Source organism: Pipistrellus kuhlii, unplaced genomic scaffold (genome assembly GCF_014108245.1).
Source record: "Pipistrellus kuhlii isolate mPipKuh1 unplaced genomic scaffold, mPipKuh1.p scaffold_m20_p_18, whole genome shotgun sequence".
Classification (NCBI taxonomy): domain Eukaryota; kingdom Metazoa; phylum Chordata; class Mammalia; order Chiroptera; family Vespertilionidae; genus Pipistrellus; species Pipistrellus kuhlii.
In genome coordinates this window covers 16,226,687-16,239,187 of record NW_023425493.1, presented here as the reverse complement: position 1 = coordinate 16,239,187, position 12,501 = coordinate 16,226,687, and positions in this window count along the sequence as shown.

The following is a 12,501-nucleotide window of genomic DNA, read 5'->3' as shown; positions in this document are numbered from 1 at the left end:
CCCCGAAAATAAGGCCCCCCTAGGCTCTGTCTCAGAATGAAAATTAATTTCACCAGGAAATTCAGGAATTGGATTGTTATGATGATGTTCCAGAAGATGATGACATGATTGTCATTGAATAAATAAATACATTCTTGATACTGTAGGATTCACAGTTTGTCTGGTTTGTGTTGACAACTACCGTACTACCGTACCGTATACAGGTAATAAATTTCCTTTATTTTCATCTAACAATAAATGTGTACCGTATTCTTCATGGAAAAATAAGACATCCCCTGAAAATAAGACTTAGCACATCTTTGGGAGCAAAAATTAATATAAGACACTGTCTTATTTTCGGGGAAACAGGGTAGTATATGAAAAAGGGGGAAACTCTAAGAGAGATTATTGGACTTGTGAGCAGGATCCAATAAAGTAGGGCTTCTAGGTTAAAAAGGTAGGGTTTGGAATAATTTAGAGAGGAATGAAATAAGGAAACCATTGGAGACCTTCCACATGGAGGAAGCAGAATGCTTTCAGGTGCCAGCACGCTGGGCCCCAACCTCTCAGAGGACAGAATTGCCTTTGTCTATGTATCTTTATTTGGCTGTTATTCATCTACCACTTAATGTCTTTTGTAATAAGTGGGGTATCTAGTAGTGGTGGGTGGAAGGGGAGAACAACCCATTGAAGCTTTTAAGCAGAGCAGTGATTCATAATTTACACTTTTATAATGCAGTTCTGGCTGCTAGGTGGGAAATAGGAAGACAAGGAAAGCATTTAGGAAAACCTGCTGGCAGTCTAAGCAAATGGAATGGTCTTTGGACTAGGTTTATGTATCCAATAGGTGATGTTGATGGAAGCAAAGGGTCTCGGGATAAGTCTTGTAAATAAAATTTTTGAGCTTTGCAAAGAGATTGAATTTGGAAGATGAGGGAAAGAGAAATCTAGAACAATGTCTAGAAATTTGGCTAATGGAAGTGAAGGGGTAAGACAGAAAGATGGGAAAAGAAAGTGTGAAAAGCGAGCACGTGTTCTATTCTGACATAATAGATAGACCTAATAACTTCTTTTTCTAAACTAGCCTTTAAAAATTGAGATAGTGATTGACATATATCATTGTATTAGTCTCAGGTGTACATAATAAATCTGAACATAGAACTCCACAAATACAAATATTTTACCTTTCCCGGGCTTCAAGATTTTTGGGTAAATTGCTTATCCAAGAGTATATATAATAGGTGTACCATAAATACTTGTTAAATCATTCTGACTAGCAAATTAACCCTAACATGTATAAAATTTCTAGTTTAAATACAAGGGTCCTGAGAATTGGTGTACAATCAAGAAGAAGTTTGCATCTTCCCTGATATGGAATTATTGGGTCAGAAAGAGCAAGATGTGGAAGGGAGGCTGACTTGGGATGAAATAATGACACTAGCCGGGCAATTAACATGATTATAGTTAAGCAATAAATAGTTATTGAGATCTGCCATGTGTCAGGTACTTGATTTAGGGGCTTTGAACAAAATGAAGTCCCTGCTTTAGTATTACTCACATTTTAGAGGATAAAGCAGATCATAAAACAATGACTAAACCTAATGGTAATAAACGCCATAATGAGAAGGAAGCAGGTTAAGAAGAAAAGGAAAGGGAAATTCTCCTTTATTTAAGGTGATCAGGAATGGTTTCTTTGATAACAAGGTATCTGAGCAAGGGCCTGGAGGAAGTGAAGAAATGTTTCACTTGCTAATTGTATGTGTCACTTGCTAATTGTATGGCTTTGAACTAGAGCTGCTATATTACATGCCCTGTGTACTATATATACAGGTGTATAGTGTGTATCAAATAGGACCATGTGTGAGTAAATGACTTTTTTTTTTTTACACATATTGTCAGTTTTAGGCCAAACTCCACAGGTGTTATGTTCAAAATATGTATTTTTGTGTGTTTTTAGATTTTATTATTATTATTTTTAATCCTCACTCGAGGATATTTTTTTCATTGATTTTTAGAGAGAGTGGAAGAGGGAAAGACAGAAAGAAATATCAATTGTGAGAGGAACACATAGATTGGTTGCCTCCAGCATGCACTCCTCCCACCCCCATCCCCACCCCAAGCCTGGGAGGAGCCTGCAACCCTGGTACTTGCCCTTGACCAGAATCGAATCCAGGACTCTTTGGTCCGCAGGTCGACACTGTCCACTCAGCCAAACAACCATCCAGGACAATTTGGAGTTTGTTATTGATGACTTTGTCAAGGATGTTTCTGGAAGTTACAGTCTTAGAAGGCAATAAATTGGGAAACAAATAGCCAAAAAACATACTAAAAACAAATTAATTTTCAGTTAAGATTCTGAGGCTGACTTATAAGATATAGAAATAGGAATGTCACATCTCTTGCATAATACATGTACCTGAATATATAGAGTGAGCTATTCTTAGTAGGGCTTATTTTAACTTAGGTAACATAATTGGGTCCAATATTTCAACTTTCCAACAGCTGGATAATTGCTTTAGGCTGAAAAAGAACCAGAGTTGTTCTTTCATAGGCTAAATCTTGCAATCTGCTCCAGCTAGTTCAATTTCCAAATGGCTCAAGGCAGACAGTCCAACCCAGAACTTTCCTTGCTATAAATATCTGTTCTGATGAGCAGGCTTAAGTGTCAATTGGGTCTTTTGTGAAATGTGCATATGTAAAATCTAGCAGTGTGGGTACTGATGCTCACTTATCCCCCTGTTTACCTCACTTGGATTAATCATCCATTTACATTACAAATCAGGGTAAAACCATTTCATGTTTATGAAGCTGGGTTCCATTATAGGAAGAGCAAAAAGGCACACACCTAGATGTGGTTTCCTCAGTTCCTGAGATAAAGTCAGATATTAAATATTTATTTTATGTTTTCCTGGTTAAAAAAATATTAGTCTGGGAAACAACTCTGAGAAATCCCATGACTCTTTAGGATGCTCTATATTTGCATAGTTCTCTCTCTTTTGCTTTCTCTACTTCAAGACAAACGTCTTCAGGGAATAGGATATATAAAGAAAAGTTCTATCAGAAAGAATTACAATGGATAAGAAGTCAAAGTATTCCTTTAAATGACATGTGAGAATATCTCTGCCTCCTTCAAGTCACCAGAATGAAAAACATGTCTAGCTCACAGGAGTCTTCAATAAAGGATAGGGAACTTAAAAGACAAAAGTTTTGTGGGTTTTTTTTAAATTATTATTATTACATTAATACCTCACAATTTGGTCACAATTCAAAATCCTAGAATTTTAATCCCATGACTCCCTAAATCTATGAAATGTAGAAATTAACAGTGGTGCAGACTGAACTTCTCTAAAAACTTGCCAATAATAACCAATTTCAGTGGAAATGGAGGCATAAAAAAAATATGCACCAGTTGGACCTGTTAACTTCAGTCTCCACAACCCATATCCATTCTGTTGCTATATTTGAAGTGGCTGATTGACATATATCATTAGATTTTATGAGTTTCTTGTATGATTCGGGACCATTTCAGAAATCTATAGCAGACACCCTATTTAAACTAACTTAAGCAAAAAAGAACTTGTTAATCTACTAGAGGCCCGGTGGACAAAATTTGTGAACTTGGGAGGGGAGGGGTTCCTCCCCTCAGTCCGGCCTGCACCCTCTTGCACTCAGACATCCCTCTCACAGTCCAGGATCCATCGTTCCTTACCTCCTGCCAGCTCTTTACCGCTTGGCTCACTGTTCCTTAGCGCTGCCACGGAGGTGGGAGAGGCTCCTGCCACCACTGCTGCACTCGCCAGCTGTGAGCCTGGTTTCTGGCTGAGCAGAGCTCCCCCTGTGGGAGTGCTGACTACCATGGGGCAGCTCCTGCATTGAGTATCTGACCCCCAGTGGTCAGTGAGCATCATAGCGACTGGTCGTTCTGCGTTCAGTAGATTTGCATATTAGGGTTTTATTATATAGGATAATTATTGCGTGTCCCTAATATCCTTTTTCTGCCCTATCAAAAGGATTTGCCCAAGATCATTCAGTGCTACCCATGGCCCAGGCAAGATTCGAACCAGGCCTGTCAAGAATCCAAGGCCCCTTCCTATAGCAAGGCCCCACACTGCCCTTCTAAAGGAAGATTCATCGATGCAGGACTAGGGAGTAAGTGAGGGTCTCTTGACTCTCCAACATGATAACTAACCTGGGTGAGGACAGAAAGACTGCTGTGCCAGCCCACTGTGCAGTGACATTTCCAGCTAAAGGCTGAGCCCACTAACTACCCAGACTGACTGCCAGGCAGAGTCCCACCAGTTGGACTTGATATAATGGGTAGAGAAGGCGTCCCTCGCTGCCTGTAATCACCAACACCTGCTCTGCTTCCCTCCTCACCTGCCCACCTCTGCTGGGGCCTCTCTTCCCTTTTAGCTGTGAGACTAAACGTGTTCTGGCTCAGCTGGTCTTTGAACTTGCTCTTGATTCTCGGGTGCCTATGTCCCCAAGCATGTCTCTTTCCAGGAAGACTTCCTGGGAGAAGAAGGTAAGCATAGGCCAGTTTTGGTGAAAATGCTTTAAAATCTTTCTTGAGGCCCTAAAAGATGGTTGAGATGGTTTTCGAGATGATTTGAGCAAATTCATCACGGTAGAAAAAGTGTCATTAATGCATAATAGGAGTTCATTTCCTCATATAAGTAGCGCTGAAAGAGTACTTTGAAGTAATCAAAGTTTGTACTATTAGAAATGATGGATCTTTTGCTCTTTCCACCACTCTGGAAAAATGCAGGAGCCATAATATGGGTTGAAATGAAATATGCTACTAAAAGGAGGCAATTTCACAATGCAATGGATAAGTAACTGCCGAGGTGGCCAAATCTGATGCATTGTTCTCTCTTCTCGTACATTGTGCTCTCCAACAAGTCCAGGATGCTGAAAGATAAGGAAGCATTTCTCATGGGAGAACGACCTGATCAGATTTAATTGATCAACCTAGAGAATGGGATTCAGGGGAAGAAGACAGAAACTTGCTCACACCTTTTCCTAAAAGCTCCACTAAGAAAAAAAAAGGCAAAATGGGAGTTTTCTGAACACAAAGTGGGGCTTGGTATATTTGTGTTTGGGGTGTGTGTGTGTGTGTGTGTTAGACTTAGAGTTGAGGGCTTTTATTAGGGGATAGTCATGTATGCATTCTCTGACTGGCAAGTGCCAACATCCCAGGATCTCAGAAGGAAGCAGGTGTTTGGTACCTGAAGTGGACAAAATAACCTTCCCAGGGTCGGGAACTTTCCAAATCAGTATGGGGAACTCTTCACAAAGCCAAGTTCCCAGATGCCAGCCAAGGGCAACCTTGCCAGCAGGCTCTTCTAAAGATAGCAGCCACGGGCCTGCAATGTTAACTCTTGCCTGTACAGGCCATATAAAAAGGACACAGAAGCCTACCTACCACTCCCATGGCCAAACATGGCACAATTTGAACAACATAATAAATAATTGTAGTATAGCATTATAATTCAAAAACTAAAATAGATATCCATGAGTCTATACTGATATCAGTAAGTAAATTAGAAGGGAGAGGACTATATCTTTCTCACAGAATAATTCCAAATAAATGTAGAAGGAAAATTGTAGGGGAAATTGTAAGTCACCATTAGAGCATAACAATGATAACTGCTAAGAGCAAGATTCCCTAAAATAAGTAGATGAAACAGGAAAAGCAGAATGTTTGTGTACCCTCAAAGTATCTCGCAAAAAAAAAAAAAAATTTATTGTGGTGATTTTAACATGTATCCACAAATTTTTTTGTAATTAGCTTTCCAGGAGCTGAAGTATAATTCCCTTCTCCCTGAGTGTAGATTGGACTTACTAAGTTCTCCTAACAGAGTCTATAAAAGATAAGAATAGTATCTTATCTTTACAGTAGAGAAATCTGGCAGACATTAATTGATCCAAGTGATCAAAGTTAACATCAATAATAAGTAATGTTGATATAATGTACCCCTGATGTGATGCAATAAAACGGTACTTCACCTCTGTGGTATTATTTCCCCAAAGCCATAAATTTAGTCTAATCATGACAAAAATATCAGGAAAACCCCAATCCAGGGATATTTTACAAAATACCTGACCAGTACTATTCAAAATTGTCAAGGTCATGAGAAACAAGGAATGACCGAATATCACAGATTGAATGGGGACTTAGACATAATGATGAAGTATAACATGGACTGGATCTTGGAACCAAAGAGACATTAATGGGAAAACTGGTGAAATGGGAAGAAAATCTGTAGTTCAGTTAATAGTATTATATCGATGTTAATTTCACAGTGTCAGTCAGTGAACGATGGTTATATAACATGTTAATGTTAGGGGAAGCTGGAGGAAGGATATCGGTGAACTCTCTGTACTATATTTGCAACTCTTCTGTAAATCTAAAGTTGTTTTTTTTTTTTTTTTTAAATTGTAGGCTGGCACATAGCAGTTACTATCTGATGTTAGCTTCTCTTGGTTAATTTACTTAATAACCACCCCCAGAGGGTGATAATGTTGGGAAATTTCTTGTTGCATCTACTCCAAATAAAAAATGTGTTTCTAACAATGAGTGATTTTGTGGCATTTATAAGCTTGGGAAATTTCATTGCCCTTTAAAAGAACAATGTCATGATAGAAAGCTACCAGGCTAAAAGTTAATGCTTTTGTTTTTTGGGTTTTTTTTTTTAACTAAAAAACCTGGGGATGCCTTGGTTTTGTTGTCCTATCAGTGGAGACTGGTTTCCAGACCACCAGCATGGCTAGAGAATTGGGTCTGGACTATGGCCACTTGGATGCAAGATGCCCCTACACCAGGTTTTACCCTACAAACCCAACTATCCAAGCCTGTGGTCTTGAGGCTGTTTGGAAATACATGACCCAGAATACTGAAATCAAGTCAACACTGAAGCCAAAAATACCCCAAAACAGGACAGTGTAAAAAGTGTGGCATGTGTGGACCTCTCTGCTGGCCCTACATGTTCTAGCTGTATCCTATTCTTACCTGTGCTTCATCCTACAGTAAAATGTTTCTTTTCCTCTTATTGGAAGAGAGCTTTGTAAGTTTTACCCTGGCTAAGCTCCTTCTTGCTCAGTGGGCTTTGTAAAGCTACTATGAAGTAGTTACTATTTATGTTTCTACCTACTTCCAAAAGGAATCTAATGGATGGCTCATTCTCCAAATAATTCTGCTAACCCTGGGTCTTTATTCTCATCCAGACCATCTGTTCCTCTTCACCATGAAGGCAGAGCACTACATTTGTGACAGCACAATCATTTCCATGGTAACTGGATGTGGTCTTCATCACTGAATCCTGATTTCCCCCTGACCAGGATCAAGTAGCCAGAGAATGGCAGAGTACACGCTGATATTCTCCATTCTTTTCATGTTTAGCTTCTCTCCAGAGTTCTTACTTTTGATTCTAAAATCTTACACTCAGCCTGGATATGTGCTTTTGCATGGTTTGCACAGGAAACCTTTGTCCAGTAAATGATTACATATGCAAGCCAAAAAATAATAAGTGGAGACATATCACACACATACACACACACACTAGTATATATAAACTTGTAAGTTTATATACCATAGTGTGTGTGTGTGTGTGTGTGTGTGTGTGTGTGATTAGCAAATGCTCTTTGCATTTATATAAAAGAAAAGAGAATAAGAAATGAAAAATATCTTTTTAAAAGATAAGAATCTTCTAAGCCTAAGAAATTGGCTTTGATGACTGAAAAGCAGTGGAAGGCAGCTGACCTCATTCCTGCTCAATGCTTTCCTTACCTTTGCTTAGCTCCGTATGACATAAAAGTCTTCCTGTGGGAGCTCAGACCCTCTGACCGAAGGAAGGTGGATCAGCAGCTTTATTCATATAAAGGACTAATATCTGGATATTTTTTAATATATTTTATTGATTTTGTACAGAGAGGAAGGGAGAGAGAGAGTTAGAAACATCGATGAGAGAGAGTCATCGATCAGCTACCTCTTGCACACCCCCCACTGGGGATATGCCCGCAACCAAGGTACATGCCCTTGACCGGAATCGAACCCGGGACCCTTCAGTCCCCAAGCCAATGCTCCATCCATTGAGCCAAACCGGTCTCGGCTAATATCTGGATATTTTTGTCTATTTGTTTTAATCTCACACAATTTTTTCTTCTCTCACATAACGGGTACACAATCTTTAGAGAAATTTCTTAGAACATAATTTGCTATACTATGGAATTGAGTAAAGGGTATAAAATTTTAAGAGAACTAGTTATTGGAGTATCAGAAGAAAATCCCTGATTGGTACATTAATCTAGCAATTTTACAGGACAGTAAATGTAACAGGCAAGGATTATTGTAATGAGGCTCTGCTGACATACCACATAACATATTTTATGGGTAGGTAAGATATATTATAAATAATATATAAAGTTATATATAATATATAATAATATATGTATATTACAGAAAAAGTGATATATTTGTAGCCAAAAAATCTGGTATTTGTTTTAAAAATGTGTTTACAAATATCATACTGAATATAATATGCTACAATTTGATGTTATAAGAAGACTTATCCATGTACTGATATAGAATGAGTTATTTTAACTTCTGTACAGTATTTTGTTGAAAGAATATATCCTAGTTTGTTCCCTATTTATTCACTCATTCTTGGAGTGTTTCCAGTATTTTATTAATACAAACCATATTGTAATTACCCTTGCCTACCTTTTTTCACCAACTACAGTTATCTCCCATCTCAGGAAGTGGCATTACCGGGCACCAGGCATAGGTGCTTGGACCAAAACCTCAAAGTCCATTCTGAACCTTTTCCTTCACACCTTGGACCAAGTTGTCTGTGTGTGTCCTAAATCCAACCACTTGCAACACTCTCAAATCCTAGCTACCAACATCTCTTTCCTACTGCTGCAATAGCTTCCTCGCCTACCCCACTCACTCCACTTTACATCATGGACTTTTTGTTGTGTTTTTTTCAAGATGTTAAGCTCATTTGCCATACCTTCTTGCCTGAAATGCACTTTCCTCAGAACTTAAACATGTATACTGCTTGTTCCCTCGTTTCTGTGAATTCTTAAATTCACCTTCTCAGGAAGGCCTTCCCTGTCCATCTAGCTAAAATAGTGCCTCTTGCATCCAGGTCTTTACCCTGCTAAACTTTGCTTCAAAATACTGAACTGGTATGTATCCATAAGTCTGTCTCAGGATCATGAGAGCAGTCTTGTGCACCTTTTATTCCCACAGTCCTATTGTGATGGTTGGTTCAGGTAGGAACTTGATAAATATTCATTCAATAAATGAATGTTTCCTTATGCATTTTTCAACATTTCTTCTGAATTGTGTATCTAGAGTTGGCATCCCTGGGTCATGGGATGTGTGGACATGGTATTTCCAAGTTGCTCTGATAGGTGGTTGTAGGAATTTGTACCTTGATCAGGACTAGATCTCTCATTTCTGTATAACTGATAGCCAACACTTGGTATTGTCAGATTTAGAATTTCCCGCCAATCTGATAGATGCTTTAATTTACATTTCTCTGATTACTAGGGAGATTGAGTGTATTTTTTAAACTGATTTTTCTACAGGTTGTTTTTCTTTCTCTTATTGGTAAAAGTAATTTATCTGAATATTAATACTTTGATATTTATGTTGCAATTATCTTCTCCCAAACTGTAACTTTCCTTTAAATATTGTTTCTAGGATATTTTATCAAGCATGATTACTAAATTTGGAGTGTTCAAAGGCTTTTCCTTTATAATTTGTGCTTTTCATGGTACATTTAAATAATCTTTCCTTCCCCTATGATTATAAAGGTGTTCATCTATAATTTCTTCTAATGGTTATAATGTTTTTATTTTGTTCCAGGTTTAGATCTTTAATTCACCTGGAGTTTAATTTATAGCAGTGGTTCTCAAACTATAGTATGGGGATAACTGGAAGTCCCAAGACTTTTTCAGGAAGTTTACAAGGTCAACCCTATTTTTGTAATAATACCAAGACATCATTTGCTTTTTTTCACTCTCACTCTCTCATAAGTAGTAGAACTTTCCAGAGGCTATGTGATATGTAATGATGTCATCACTGATTGAGCAACTTATAAACAGCAGAAACTTAATGCTCACAGTTCTGAAGGCTGCGAGGTACCTGATCAGAACACTAATCTCATTCATGAGGGCTTCACCCTCATAACCTATTCACCTCCAATGGTTCTACCTATTATCAACTAGGAGTTAGGAATTCCACAAAAGAATTTTGGGGGAAATACAAACATTCACATCATCAAACATGGTAAATATCAATAGCTGTACCCTACATAAACAATAATTGTGGGATCTTCAATAATTTTTACGACTATAAAGGAGTTCTGACACCAAAAAGTTTGAGAACTGTTGGCATAATGTATGGGATAGGGATCCCATTACAATGTTTTCTGTAAATATTTTATAATTTTTCTTGCTAATCACTGAACAGCTTTTTTCCCCTTAAATACAGGACTAGAACTTGAAGCATAACATTTCATTATGAGGTTAGAGCAGGCTCATCATGTTCTAGTCTCATAATTAGTTTTTGTTATAGATTCTTTGTATATGGTATACTCACATCAATAGTCTTTGTTAGATAAAAGATTTTGTTATTAATTATGTTTCATGACTTTTCATTTTATTTGTATTTATTGAGATAGGCAGCATATGGATCTTTTCCTTAATCTGATAATAGGTGGGTTATAGATAGATTTTAGATAAGTCTTTGTATTTCAGGTCAACTTTATTTGTGCTCGATGTATTATATTGTATACTCTGCTGGATTTGATTTTGTAATTTATTTTGGATTTTCATATTTAAGTTCAAAAAATGAGATTTGTCTAATTTTTTTAAAATCAAGATTACATTAAGTTCATAAAATAAGTTGCGTAGACTTTACTCCTAGTACCTGGAACAATTTGTATAGATGTGATTGTGCCATTAACATTGGTAAAGGTCATCTGTAAAACCATTAGGCATGGTTTCTTTGACAAAACATGAGGGAAGGATGGGAAGGACATTACCAGGAGACTTTTGACCACTGATCTATTTTATTAATTATTGATTTGTTCAGACTTTCTATTTCATTTTGAGAAAATTTGCACTTTTCTGGTAACTTGTCTATTTTTACCTCAGTTTTCAATTTACTGGCATAAGACCACTTAATATTATAAATTTTACAGTATAACTGATGATATTCTTTTTTTAATATATTTTATTGATTTTTCACAGAGAGGAAGAGAGAGGGGTAGAGAGTTAAAAACATCGATGAGAGAGAATCATTGACCAGCTGCCTCTTGCACACGCCCTACTGGGGATGTGCCTGCAATCGAAGTACATGCCCTTGTCTGGAATCGAACCCGGGACCTTTCAGTCCACAGGCCAATGCTCTATCCACTGAGCCAAACCAGTGCCAGCCTGATGATATTCTTAACAGCTGTTAAGTCTTCTCATGGGACACTCTTTACATCATGAAGCAGAGTCAAGTTCTTCCAAAGTACCTATACAAATTCATATCATACAGAATCTGTGAGACAATAAAATGGTTTATTGTTTCATACCACTAGGTTATGTTTTGAATTATTGGGGGGTGGGATGTTGCATAGCAATACCTAGAACACAAGAAGGAGGCATTTAATAAATAGCCTCAGAAAGAGAGAATATCATTTTTGTATCCTGGATCCTTTCTGATGTCTCTCACCTCCTTATAAGATGAAACCTCTCCTAGCTTTCTCATTTTATAGGCAAGCTTTCTGAAGCCACTCAAGTCAGTTTTATTGCCAACCACATGCTGATGGTTCCTTGATCTACAAACTCAGATCTCTCTCAGGTTCTCCAGATCCTCAAGATCTCTAAATCCCAGGCAATTGCAGTTCAATGTGTCCAAAAACAATTCTTTATCTCCACAGTCATACATCTCTCCAAGTGATTTCTCCACCCATGTGTTCTATTTTCATCCAGTTTCCCAAGCAGAAACCTGGGAGGGTGGGGGAGAATCTCCTTGATTTCTTCCTCTCCCTCCCTCATATCCAATAAGTGACCAAGTCTTATCATCATATTTCCATTTAAGGAATTTTTATAGCCCAGAATTTATTAACCACCACTAAAGCCATAGCAGTATAATGAATTAAAGATGATGAGGTTAAGTGGAATAAAAAATAAATAAAAATGTCACTGAAGTCAATGTAAAAAAAAGTTTTGGTATTGCCCAATGGAAGTTTGAAAGAATAAGAACTTACAAGAGATGGTTAGATTTAGTTAGAAGGTTCTTGGTGATTTCAAGGTCACCTGAGGGGTAAAAGATGAACTTCTTCAGAGTCTATAGTAGTTGGACAACTGTCTGTGTTGCTGTTGTAATTAGCTAGTTGTTAATATTAATCACAGGAAAGGAGAGAAGGGGAGGCCAGACATGACAAGCTTGGTCATCTGGGCAGCTTCACTAAGAAGCTGCAGCTGGACACTCCTCAGGGAACTACTGGTCCATTCCTT